Genomic DNA, 12124 nt, shown 5'->3' on the forward strand with positions numbered 1-12124 from the left:
CCTCTGTGCATTCGATTTCCAAGGCAAGAATACTGGAGTGTATTGCCATTTCCTTCTCCAGGGGATCTTTCTGACTCAAGGATTGAACCCAGGTCTCCTGCATTGCAGGCAGATTCTTTACCATTTGAGCCACCAGGGAAGCCCTATACCATATTAAGCACCTGGTACCATTTTAAGCACCTAGTAATAATATCTGGATTTCACATTTATCTTACAGAGAAAAATTGTATTTTTCATTGTGAATGTGGCCGTAATGCCTAGTGAAGAGTCTTACCTGTGGTGAACATTCACTAAATGTTTGATAGTTGACTGTTGATGCAATTCCTCTAAGCCCCAGTTGTAATTCACAGGTGTAATTTTTTTTGAGAATAACCAAGACCACAGGGACTAAAGTATATGAGCACAAATGATAAAGCCACGGTACTGGCAGGAAACTCTAGCCCTGTTCTTACTGAATATATATGTATAGAATTCATGGTATATGCATGAATAAAATATACAAGACATTTTTATTTATGAGTACAATAAACAGGATTGGAAAGAACATGGGATGTATTTTTAGTCTGTGTTTTCCCTTCTTAAGAGACTGGACGGTTTGATGCTTCATGTTTTTAAAGAGATGTTTTCATTTCCTTTGAGATTTTTATGAGTTCTTTTCATTTGGGAAAAACTGCTGCCTCCTGTGACACATAGGTCTGTAGAAGCTGCTTGTGGATTTTGGCCCTAGGGATGTAGGCGTTATTGTGTATTTCTACGATAATTTTTCAGGGATATGTAACTTGCTTATAAAAATATGCCTGTGGGTTGAACCTTGGCAGTTAGCATTTTAGTAAGAGAATATATTTAGTAATATCTGAATGTCTAAACAAGTAACACATAGGTAAGCTATTTTAAAAAACTGGGTGATGAAAAAACAGTGGTTGTTATTGCCACCTTTTGAATGTGTTTCGTTATAGCTAAAGATCAACTTTCAAATTTATTTTTTAAAAAACATTTGAGAAGCAAGGATTTGAGTTAGCCCTACATTGGCTCACTTCATCATGAAAAACAAATAAGTCAAGCCCTTCATTTGGAAAATTGGTGACACTTAGCTAGACCCTAAGTCAATATTAATTCATATTGACTTAGGTTCTCAGGTTCAAACTTTGAAGGACAGCAATGACTTGGGGTTCTCATTATAACTTCTCTTATTCTTCTTTAGTTCAGTTAGCTTAATAATTATATATAGAGAGTATTTAGCATCCCTAGCTTTGTTCTGAAAGTCTACAGTGGCAGGACCTACGAATCGGAGGGCATTAGCTTTGTTTAACAGGTGACTAACTTAAAGAGAAAATGAAACAAATACAAGTAAACCGTATTGTAATGTAAGTCCTTTGTTCAGAGGTATTGCAATTAATAGTTTATGGAAAGGGAGACAAATGAACTAATTAACCAACAAATTGAAAAAGCCAAATGAATAAATAATAAGCATATTTGGAAGATGGGTTAGTGTGGTGAAAGCTTTATGCTTTGAATCTGAACTCTACCACTGCTACCTAATGTCTTTTAGCCTTAATGCTTTCTTTTGTAAAATCAGGATAATTAGAGCTAATTTGCAGGGTTATATGTATATATATATATATATAATTATATAATTTTCATGACCAAGTCTCTATTGGAGTTTCATGGCTAGTAAGTACTATGAGTAGTACTCAATAAGAGAAGGGTTAGGTAGTACAGGGCAGCCAAGAAACACCTTATCCTTTAATGGTAAAATCCACATATGCAGTAGACTGTAGACAAGGGAAGGAAGGCTTGGCTTCAGGAAGAGAAGCCTTTCTTGGCTCTCACTTAAGACCTAGATGCTAAAGTTACATGGTGTAACCAAACCAAATTTGGGTCTCATGGCCTGCCACACAGCAAAACCAGTTTAATGATACTGAGTTGTGGTGAAGGTACAGTGTTTATTTGCAGGGCACCAAGCAAGAAGAATGGGCAGCTTCTGCTCAAAAGACCTGAACTCCCTGGTGGCTTTCAAGGAAGGGTTTTTAAAACAATGTTTGGGGTAAAGGCTGAAGTTTAGGGACTTTCTTCTGATTGGTTGGTGGTGAGGTAACAGGGTGATGTTTCTAGAATCTTAGTCATTAACTTGCTGGTTCTGACCAGTCTGGGGTTTGTGTGCTTGTGGTCAGCATGTAGTCACCATCCTCTACCTGGGTGAGAGTCATAGTTTCTTCTGAAGAACAACTCGGAGATACACATCAGATTACTATGCACATCCCATGGAAAGGAAGTAGGACCCTGTTTTAATGCTGAACTATTGTTTAAACTATCTTACTTGAACTGCTTTTCCTTCGTTTCTGCATTCCCTCACTTCTCTAATTAATAACTTGAGTCTACTCTTTGAAATTCAGGAAAGGCCTAGTAGACTAAAGCCTTTTTCTACAAACAAGAAGCAGGGAACCCAGAGGTGTTTTTGTATCCAATAAGGCCGCATAAGGTCTTGCCTTGTTTCAATCCCCCTTTTCTTCGATACTCCTCAGTCTTAAGGGGAACAGTGGCAGGACAAGAAATGGAATAAAATTCAGGGCAGAAGTTAAGCAAACGTCCCCCTAAGTTTTAGGGGGACTTAGCTTCAGTGGGAGGATTGTAAATTAAAAATCTCTGCGTTTTCATGGTCAATAGTATTTATAGTCATTATTTTTAACACTGCATTTCAGTTGCATGTGGTTACTATGACTATTATTTTCTTTTGTCCAGAACTTGAGAAAGAGCTGACAGGAGACCTGTTGCAAAACTAAAGAAGGAAAAGAATCAGACTATGGAAAAACTCATCTGTTATTGGCCATATTTTCATGTTTTGGAAAATATACTGGTTTATCATTCAATCACACATTAAGTTGAGCACTAGGCTTGGTGCTTTTGCAGACATGATCTCATTTTATCCTGACAACAATGTTGGGAAGGGTGCATGATTATCCTCATTTTAACTGTAATAAAATAGGCTCAGAGAGACCAGTGGAGCCAGGATTAGAATGTGGGTGTTGTTTGCCTTTAGCCACAGTATTGCACATCACATACTTGTCCATATCCATATCATATACTGCAATGATTCTTTTATTCCATTATTAAATATCCAATGGATAACTGAGGGAAGGACACAGAAGGTGGGGGAGTCAAAGTGTGGAGGGCCATCAAGAGCTATTGGGGTGGAGCTGGGAGGAGAGCAGGTAAACTGGGGCTGAATGGGACTGGATGGAGAGGAGACCATCAGACATATTCCAAGATGATGGTCCAAGGTGCTATGAATTCACCAATCTTGAGGTTCTCAGTGAGACCCCAGAAACATATTTCCTACTTCCTAATTTGCCTACAACATTTCAAAACTTGGTGGGGGAGTGCATAATTGGATATTGCACTGATTTCTATAATATTCTTTGATATTTGTTTTTGAAATAAGCAGAAACTCCATCTTCTCTAGCAAACATTTCAGGACTGCTGCCAAGGATGTGAGTACTCCCAGCAACTCCACTCAGTATGTGCAATCAGTTGCTCAGCCGTGTCCGACTCTTTCTGACCCTATGAACTGTAGCCCGCCAGGCTCCTCTGTCCTTGGGATTCTCCAGGCAAGAATACAGGAATAGGTAGCCATTTCCTACTCCAGGGGATCTTCCCAACCCGGGGATCAAATTGTAGACAGTAGTTAACTCCTATGACTCCTTCCCACTTCTCACGCTTCTTCTTCAGGCCCTGCTGACTATTCTGTTAATTCATAGTACATTTTACCCCTTTATTCAACATTAACAATGACATTGTCTATACCTCTTTTACAGTCCACATCATGTTTTCTGGTTACCTGTCTGCCTCATCTTGGAAAACAGAATTTCCTCACTATCTACTGGAAGACTTGGGAAAGAGCTTGAATTTGCAAACCTGTGAGAATTTCCATTTCAAGGAGGGAGGCCGTGCTCCCAGGAGAGAAACTGGCCTGTCACTGAAGCTTTGGGATAGTTTCTGGACTCCTTCTTTTGCTCTCTGAGTTTCCAGGTTCACTCTGGTGTGGTGGAGGTGAAGTTTTCTATGACAATGAATTTCAGCCCAGCAGAGCCCCTCTTTCCAAAGGGTAACACTGCTGCTGAAAGTCTAAGTCCCTGTCACTGGCCAACGAGAGCATTTAGACACCTGGTGGAAAAGGTTGTAAGCAGACTGTAGAATTATTTAAGCATAATTTTAAAACTTATTTTACTTTATTAAAGAAGGAATCTGGGGCTTCCCAGGTGGCTCAGTGGTAAAGAATCTGCTTGCCAATGCCGGAAATGCAGGTTCAATCTCTGAGTCAGGAAGATTCCCTGGAGAAAGACATGGCAACCCACTCTAGTATTCTTGCCTGGAGAATCCCCTGGACAGAGATGCCTGATGAGCTACAGTCCATGGAGCAGCAAAGAGTCAGGCACAACTTAGTGACTAAACACCAACAAAAGAAATGCGTGTTTAATGAACAAAGTTCAGAAAATTTTGATATGATTAATTGATAACAAAGGCAGAGCCATCTCTTAGCTGGTTTGGAGACACCCTCCACATACTCTGCTCCAGTTAGAGGACAGATGTGACAAGTGGAAGCTCTTTTGCTCAGAACTCCTTTTTACAGAGGAGTGGCTGATCTAGAATTTTACAGAGAGGCCTGAGGGCCATGTACTATTATTATAAGGAGAGGATTAAAGCTGTGAATTTGCATAGCACTTGACAGGAGATGTAGAATACATTAATTATTCATTTTAAAGAATGGCTCATGGAGATGTATTGGGATATCAAGTTCTACCAAGTCATATTCCTAGTGTCAAAATAGCGGCAGAGGACTATTCAAGAGATTATTCAGTTATATATTCAGTTAACAAGCATTTATTGGACACCTTCTATATTCAATGCCATTATGTAGGTTCTAAATGAAAAGAGAGATGAAAAAAATGAACAAACTTTGGTCCCTGCCTTTGTAGGATTTTTAAATAACAAAAAAGATTTTGTTTGACATTTAGGTCATTTTCTACTAAAAATAATGCTGTGATGAAATCCCTGTGGTTAAATTCTTTTGCACATCTATAAATATTTCCTTGGAATGCATTTTTAGAAAGGGATTTGTAAGGTGTCATTTTGATGATTTTAGAACTTATGATAAAATAACCAGACAAACCCATGAGACTTAGAATATAATGGATTGTTATTTTAATATCTAAAAGAGTTGGGTGGCTCCAAAATTTTAAAAATATATAAAGAGAATACAAGTATTTGACTCGAACTTTAAATATATTGAAAGTCAAAGAAATACAAAATCAAATGAGGCAGTTTCAAGAGTGAGTGTCACAAACCTAATGTGACTTGAAAATTAGGGATAAAATGATCCAAGTTGAAGGTCCTTGGCTAAGTGACCACCTTTTGTTTTAAATGATGAACTCTCTGTTAGAGCTATAAATAGGGCTCAGTATGCCAGATGCCCCTCTGGTGTTGCAAACAAGGATCCAGTGTTGCCTCAGCCTGTACCATCTGGTCCTTATGAAGCTCTGGCAAGCTGAAAAGACAATGTAAAAATTTCATGGGGAGGTAACCGTCCAAACTGTGAAAGATGATATAATTACTTTCTTGGTGGTTAAGCATCTTTCAATTCCAAGAAGATTTAGAGTTTTTCATGGTTTGAACATATTTTGTGTTAGGAAATCTATGTGTACTTAGTATTTTTGGTACATTCAAAGTTTGGGATTTGTCTATCAGAGTTAGCAGATCAGTTTTTTGGTTACCACTTTAAACCCCCAGTACATAATGGATTTAGACTTGTGATTTAAGTTGAAATATTATTGAGGTGATACACATGTTAGAATAGTTAAGAGGTCCCAAAATTCATTGTACTTAAGAGCTTATTTTTATTAGATTTATGATTTCTTTGGTATCAGGAAGACTTTGTTTGTTAAATCAGAAAATTATTTTTTTTTTAAAAACCCTGTATTTTAAACTTGTAAATAGAATTTAAGATGCTCAAAGGAGTTCCTTTGATCAGACACTAAGTGATGGCCCTCAAATGTGACTGAAAATATTTACTAGACATAGAATATTATTTTTAAACTTAATTTAACACCTTCATTTTAAAAACTACTCTATAAATGTGTAATTTTAGTTTAAAAATTCTGAATAATTCTTTTCTTTATACACACAAAACCCTCCCTGTAAGATAATTTTTTTTTAATGTGAGTTTTAACACAAGATTAATACAATTGCGTGAGTATAGACCTTTGATAACTATTGGGTTTTCTGAGTCTCAAATTTCAAACTTTATATTCCTGATTGAATTATTCCTGTAATATACTTATGATTGGCATATTAGAGTTTTAAGTAAAAAGAAAATAAATTATTAAAAGATTCAAGTGAGGATATAAATACATGTTTTGAATTCAGAGATTTGATTGGAAAGTTTTCATGCTATTAGAAAGAATAGAAAGAATTGAGATAATTTTATGAAAAATCCCTCAAAACCAATTAAAAATTTGTGAAATAGCCCCCCCCAGAAAAAGGTTTAACCACCTGAAATATTTAAACTAGAGAAAAACAAGGTAAAGTGTCTCAACAAAGTTAATTGACTAAATTTGGCTTATAAATACTGATTGGAGTACTTAAACTCCCCTTTCTCACATTCCCCTGCTCCACATTAAAGCAAATAGAACTAATTTTTTATTCTTCACCTAGCCTATTAAGTACAGAATTTGAGGATCTCTGAATATAAAAAGAGACATTCTATGAATTATATACTAAACAGATATTTTCTTCCCATTAGAGATAGTGGAAAGAAAGAATAAGCTTAAACTGCAGCAAGATTATAGGTGGACATTGTGAAAAAGTTTTAGGTCTCAAATGAAAGTGAAAGTGTTAGTCTGATTATTTGAGACCCCAAGGACTGTAGCCCATGAGGTTCCTCTGTCCATGGATTCTCCAGGCAAGAATACTGGGGTGGGTTGCCATTTCCATCTCCAGGGGATATGCTCAACCCAGGGATCGAACCAGGGTCTCCTGCATTGCAGGCAGATTCTTTACCATCTGACCACAAGGGAAACCTTAGGTCTCAGATGGTGTTAGGCAAATAATGTCTTTTTTTGGGGGGGTGGGGAGGTGCAGGGGAAAGGAACTAAAATACATAGAGACCTTTCTTTCTTGGTTAGTAGAGACAGTCATAAAAAGATGCTGAGAAAACAGAGTAAAGGCAAAAGGAAAGGAAAGGAGAATCTGTAGCCCTTGGGCATAGTCAAGTCCTATGCAAAATCTGAGAGGACAAATTTGGCCATTTAGTTCTTTCTATTTCCCCCCTCACATTCAGGTCCCAGGAAACTAGCTCCTAAGGACCCTTACTTTCATAATCCCTGTTCTGACCACATGGTCTTAATCTAACCAACTTTGTCCCTGTCCCACAGGGCTTGTTTTTGATTAGATAAAAGCCCTGCTTATTAAGGTGTTAATGGGTACCCCTTGGCTAAAGTTATCTTTGTCCAAATAGCACATTTACTTTGTATTAGGTTCTCCTGAGTATTTGTAACTTTCTCAAAGCAATGACTTTAACAAGAGAATCCTTGGAACTTTGTTAGATCTGCGTGGGTAAAGCAGATTTGAGAAGATCTGAATACTCCATGCATACTCATTCATTCAACAAATAATTATGAAGCACTTCCTGTATTCTATATAGGTTAGATAGATAGTGATAGAGCAAGAAGGAAGGGTGGAAAGTGCCAGTAACACTGGGGTGTCAGGTAGGGGCAGATTTCCATTTGAAATGTTTATCTATCTATTTGGTTGTGTTGGGTCTTAGCTGTGGCACGCGGGATCTGTGGTTGCAGCACACAGACTCTCCACTTGTGGCATGCGGAGTCCGGAGCTCACTGGTTGCGGTAAGAGGGCTTAGCTGCTCCACGGCATGTGAGATTTTAGTTTCTCAGTCAGGGATCAAACCCATGTTCCCTGTATTGCAAGGCAGATCCTTAACCACTGGGCTACCAGGGAAGTCCCTGAATTGTCAGTTTTAGATGGGAAGTTCTTACTGAGGTGATATTCATGTATAGACCTGGGGGCAATCAGGGAGCAAGCCATTGGGATATCTAGGGAAAAAATATCCCAAATAGAGAACTGCGAGTGGAAGGGTCCTGAGACAGGAGCTTGCCAGGTATGCTAAAGAACAGCAAGAAAGGACATGTGACTGTAAAAAAGTGGACAAAGGTGGGAGCAAGAGAAGATGAGTTCAGAAACATAAAAGAGCGCCAGTTATGAACGGCCTTATGAGCTGACTTGCCATTAGCCGAGAAGGAGACTGTGGGGGGAGCTGACATGTGGAAATGTAAAGTAATTAGTTTATCTATGAGTCCAGAACTCAAGAGGTCCAAGTTGGGGCTATAACTTTGGGATATATACTTAGCCAAGTTATTTATAAATGTGTAGTATATATACAAGGGGCTTCCTCTGTAGGTCAGTTGGTCGAGAATCTGCCTAATCAAGAATGCAGGAGATCTGGGTTCAATTCCCAGGTCAGGAAGATCCCCTGGAGCAGGAAATGGCAACCCACTCCAGGATTCATGCCTGAAGAATCCCATGAACAGAGGATCCTGGCAGGCTACAGTCCACGGGGTGGCAAGAGTCAGACATGACTTAGTGACCAAACCACCACCACCAGTATATATCAAACAATATATACATACATAAAGAATGTATCTCTCTATATAAAATTGTAAGAATTGAGCCCTGGGGGGTACACCAGCATTTTCCTGTGATCCAGACAGGGCAGCTTGATCTCAAAGATGAGTGACTTATCTATTCTCTACTAGCAACCTCACTCACAAGGCTTAAACTATCCTAGTTCCATCCCAATTAATGCAGAAGAACCTGCGGGAATACACTCAACAATACTGTATGTGTTTATTACAGTAGATGCTGTGACATGTGGTTACTCTTCGGGGAGCAGTGTTTTGATCTATTTTGTTTGCTCTAGACACTTTCTAGTACTGATATATTTCAGGATTAAGCACAGTCATGTTCTAAACATCTTCCAATTCAGATATTTTCCACTCCTTGAAAGGTTACAAATAATGATATCAATTTCCTTACCTGTGAAGCAGGAATTTAACAGCTACTTCACAAGATTATCCTGATCAAATAAAGAAATGAAGACTGCATCTAGCACAGCATCTGGGGGCATAATATAAAACCTACAAATGTTTATTAGTTTATTTCTTTTGCCAGATACAGTCCAGAAAACATTTTGTTTTTGCTTTTTTAAAAAAAAGAAAATTAAACTATAGTTGATTTATAGTATTGCTTCAGTTTCAGGTGTCCAGAAAAGTGATCCAGTTAAACAGACACACACACACACACACACACACATATACACTTTTTCAGATTCTGTTCTGTTACAGGCTATTATATGATGGAGAATATAGTTGTCTGTGTTGTTGTTGTATAATTGCTAAGTCATGGCCCACCAGGCTCCTCTGTCCATGGGATTTCGCAGGCAAGAATACTGGAGTGGGTTGCCATTTCCTTCTCCGGGGAATCTGCCGGACCCAGGGATTGAATCCACGTCTCCTGCAATGCAGGTGAATACTTTACTACTGAGCCACCTATAGTATATGGGAAGCCCCATATAGTTCTCCATAGCTATATAGTAAATCCTTGTTTATTTTTTTTAATGTGTAGTGCTGTGTATCTGTTAATTTCATACTCCTAAATTATTCACCCGCCTTTCCCTTTGGCTCAGAGGTTAAAGCATCTGCCTGCAATTTAGGAGACCTGGGTTCGATCCCTGGGTTGGGAAGATCCCTTGGAGAAGGAAATGGCAACCCACTCCACTATTCTTGCCTGAAGAATCCCATGGACAGAGGAGCCTGGTGGGCTACAGTCCACGGGGTCGCAAAGAGTTGGACATGACTGAATGACTTCACTTTCACTTTCTTTCTTTCCCTTGAAGACATTTTAAAAAAATCCATTGGACCAGAGTGTAAAGATATGTTCTAGAATATCACCTAATGGTATATACAATTATTAAAAAAAAAAGAATGTACAAGGAACTTCCAAGATTATCTTGGAATTGTATGAAAATATTAAATGGATAATCTTCTTCCCCTTTGTATTGTAACAATTTAATGCTTTGTGTCATTAAAACAGGTCATTATACCACTTAAATTGTGTTAACAATCCTGTTAGCTGTTTGTGTTAATATTGCAGTTTACAAAAATCTAGGCTTTTAGAAGAAAGAGAACTTTTCTAACATGGTGCTTCATTATATCTGTAATATAGCACTGCTGACCCAGTGGTCATTAGATTATATATTAATGGATGTCCATGTGTTCCTTTAACTACTATTATTTTAAGGATTTTAACATGTCCTGGGCAGTGTCCTAGCCATTGGAAATTCATTGGTGAATAAAATGCCATCTGTGCCCTGAAAAAAATTGATGTATGGTGAGAGTGAAGAATAGAGTATGTCAAATTTTACAGTAGGAATGAGTTCAATGCACTAAGAGAGGACAAGAACACCATGATTTTCCCCCAAATCTGCCATATCTCATTGAAGACTTAATTTATTGGTGGTCTAGCTTCAGATGTCACAATTCTACTTTACCAGTAACAGCTAATTTCAAATATAGCTTTGAAACGGAAAGGCTCATTAGTACCTTTAAAGCTTCCTTTTTCCTTTCTATAATGAGAAGTGTGAATCTGAATGCCTGATTTTAACCCAAGCTTGGCCAGCTGCAAAAATGATAGATATTACAGTCATTTTGTAAGTCGAGTCTGAATCACTGTTTTAATGAGTAAATTATCTTTCTGCAGATCTTTTGGTAAAGGTGCCAGAGTATAAATGTCTTGGCTAAAGAACACCAGCCTTACTTTCCTCCAGGGAAATCAGACTTCATGAAAGTATTTTGATTTTCTTCCAGGAAAATAAAATTTAAATCAAATGTAAATCAAATTGGCATTCAGTGGCTCTTGAAAACAACATCTCTAACTGGACGTAGTTTCTGTGTATGATAAACTCTTATGCCATTTCACAGTGATTATTTTTCATTTGAGTTTCAAGGTAGATTACCAGCCTTCATCAACACTTATTGAGTGCTTACAGGTCTGGGTTCTCTGGGGTAAGAATCTGATAATATTCACCTCATAGACCCACGTTTCCTTCTGGACATTGGGAATTCTCTTTGATCCATTTTCAACCACAGTGGTCTCTGATCTTTGTTCACAGAGGTTTAACATGTGATGCTCACTAAGGCAAGAGAAAGGCAATAATTAAAATTCAGCAGTACTCTGAACCACCTAGAAATGATCCATACTTAGTGGGAAGCAACCTTATGTGAAATATTCAAAATTCCTTGCTTATTCACTAATTCATAACCGCAAAAAACATTTCTGAAAAGGCTGACGGTTTCCACTTTTGAAAACATTAAGTAATTCAATAAGGTTGAATTAGGGGCAAAATTCTGAGGGAAAATGGTCACAGCTTTAAAATTTTTTCCTTTTTTAAATTTAGGAGTATAGTTTCCATTTTGGTGGGAAAGAATTATTACAATATTTGCCTAAAATAAAAAATGCCTCTTTCAAAGCTAGGCTTAGACTGTGAGTAATAATTTATCTTGCATATTTTCCAATGAAAAATACCACTCTAACAGTCAAATTCCTATCCTTCTTGCCTCTTCTGGCATCAGTGTGTGCATATATAGATTTGCATTTTGAAGTGGGTTTGAGATTTGTAGAGAATTATGCTTATAATTTTGTTAATAAAGATAAAGCACATACTAATTAGGTCCATGAGTGAAGTCCTTAGATTCATGGACTTAATAAATAAGCTGTATTGTATGTGTTTCTTTACATCTCTCTCTCTTTTATTGTCAGTTACTAGAGATCAGGGTCTGAAATCATGACATATACACAGACCTGACACAAAATGGAAGCTGAATAAATAATTCTTGAACCGGACTCTCAAATAAGCCCTAAAGCAATTAGACTAGGGATAAGTAAGAATCGAATTAAATATTAAAAATAAACTTAGAACTCTGGTCATGTATTTCTTCAAGATATTGATAAGCCCCAGCACTCTCTATAGGATTACTAAAGTACTAGTAGGTAAGAG

The 12124-nt window shown here is 37.7% G+C and overlaps 1 long non-coding RNA gene across 2 annotated transcripts; it reads left to right on the plus strand.

Moving 5' to 3' along the window:
* The first annotated feature begins 2147 nt into the window (after positions 1 to 2147).
* Positions 2148 to 9478, plus strand: LOC110147306 (uncharacterized). 2 transcript variants are annotated; one of them, XR_011483006.1, is made up of 3 exons: positions 2148 to 2272; positions 3813 to 4047; positions 7820 to 9478. It is a non-coding gene; the product is annotated as an uncharacterized lncRNA (long non-coding RNA). The 2 variants fall into 2 exon arrangements; XR_002316822.2 differs by lacking the exons at positions 3813 to 4047; positions 7820 to 9478 and adding an exon at positions 2740 to 2878.
* The last annotated feature ends 2646 nt before the right edge of the window (positions 9479 to 12124 follow it).

This window comes from Odocoileus virginianus, chromosome 23 (genome assembly GCF_023699985.2).
Source record: "Odocoileus virginianus isolate 20LAN1187 ecotype Illinois chromosome 23, Ovbor_1.2, whole genome shotgun sequence".
Lineage (NCBI taxonomy): Eukaryota > Metazoa > Chordata > Mammalia > Artiodactyla > Cervidae > Odocoileus > Odocoileus virginianus.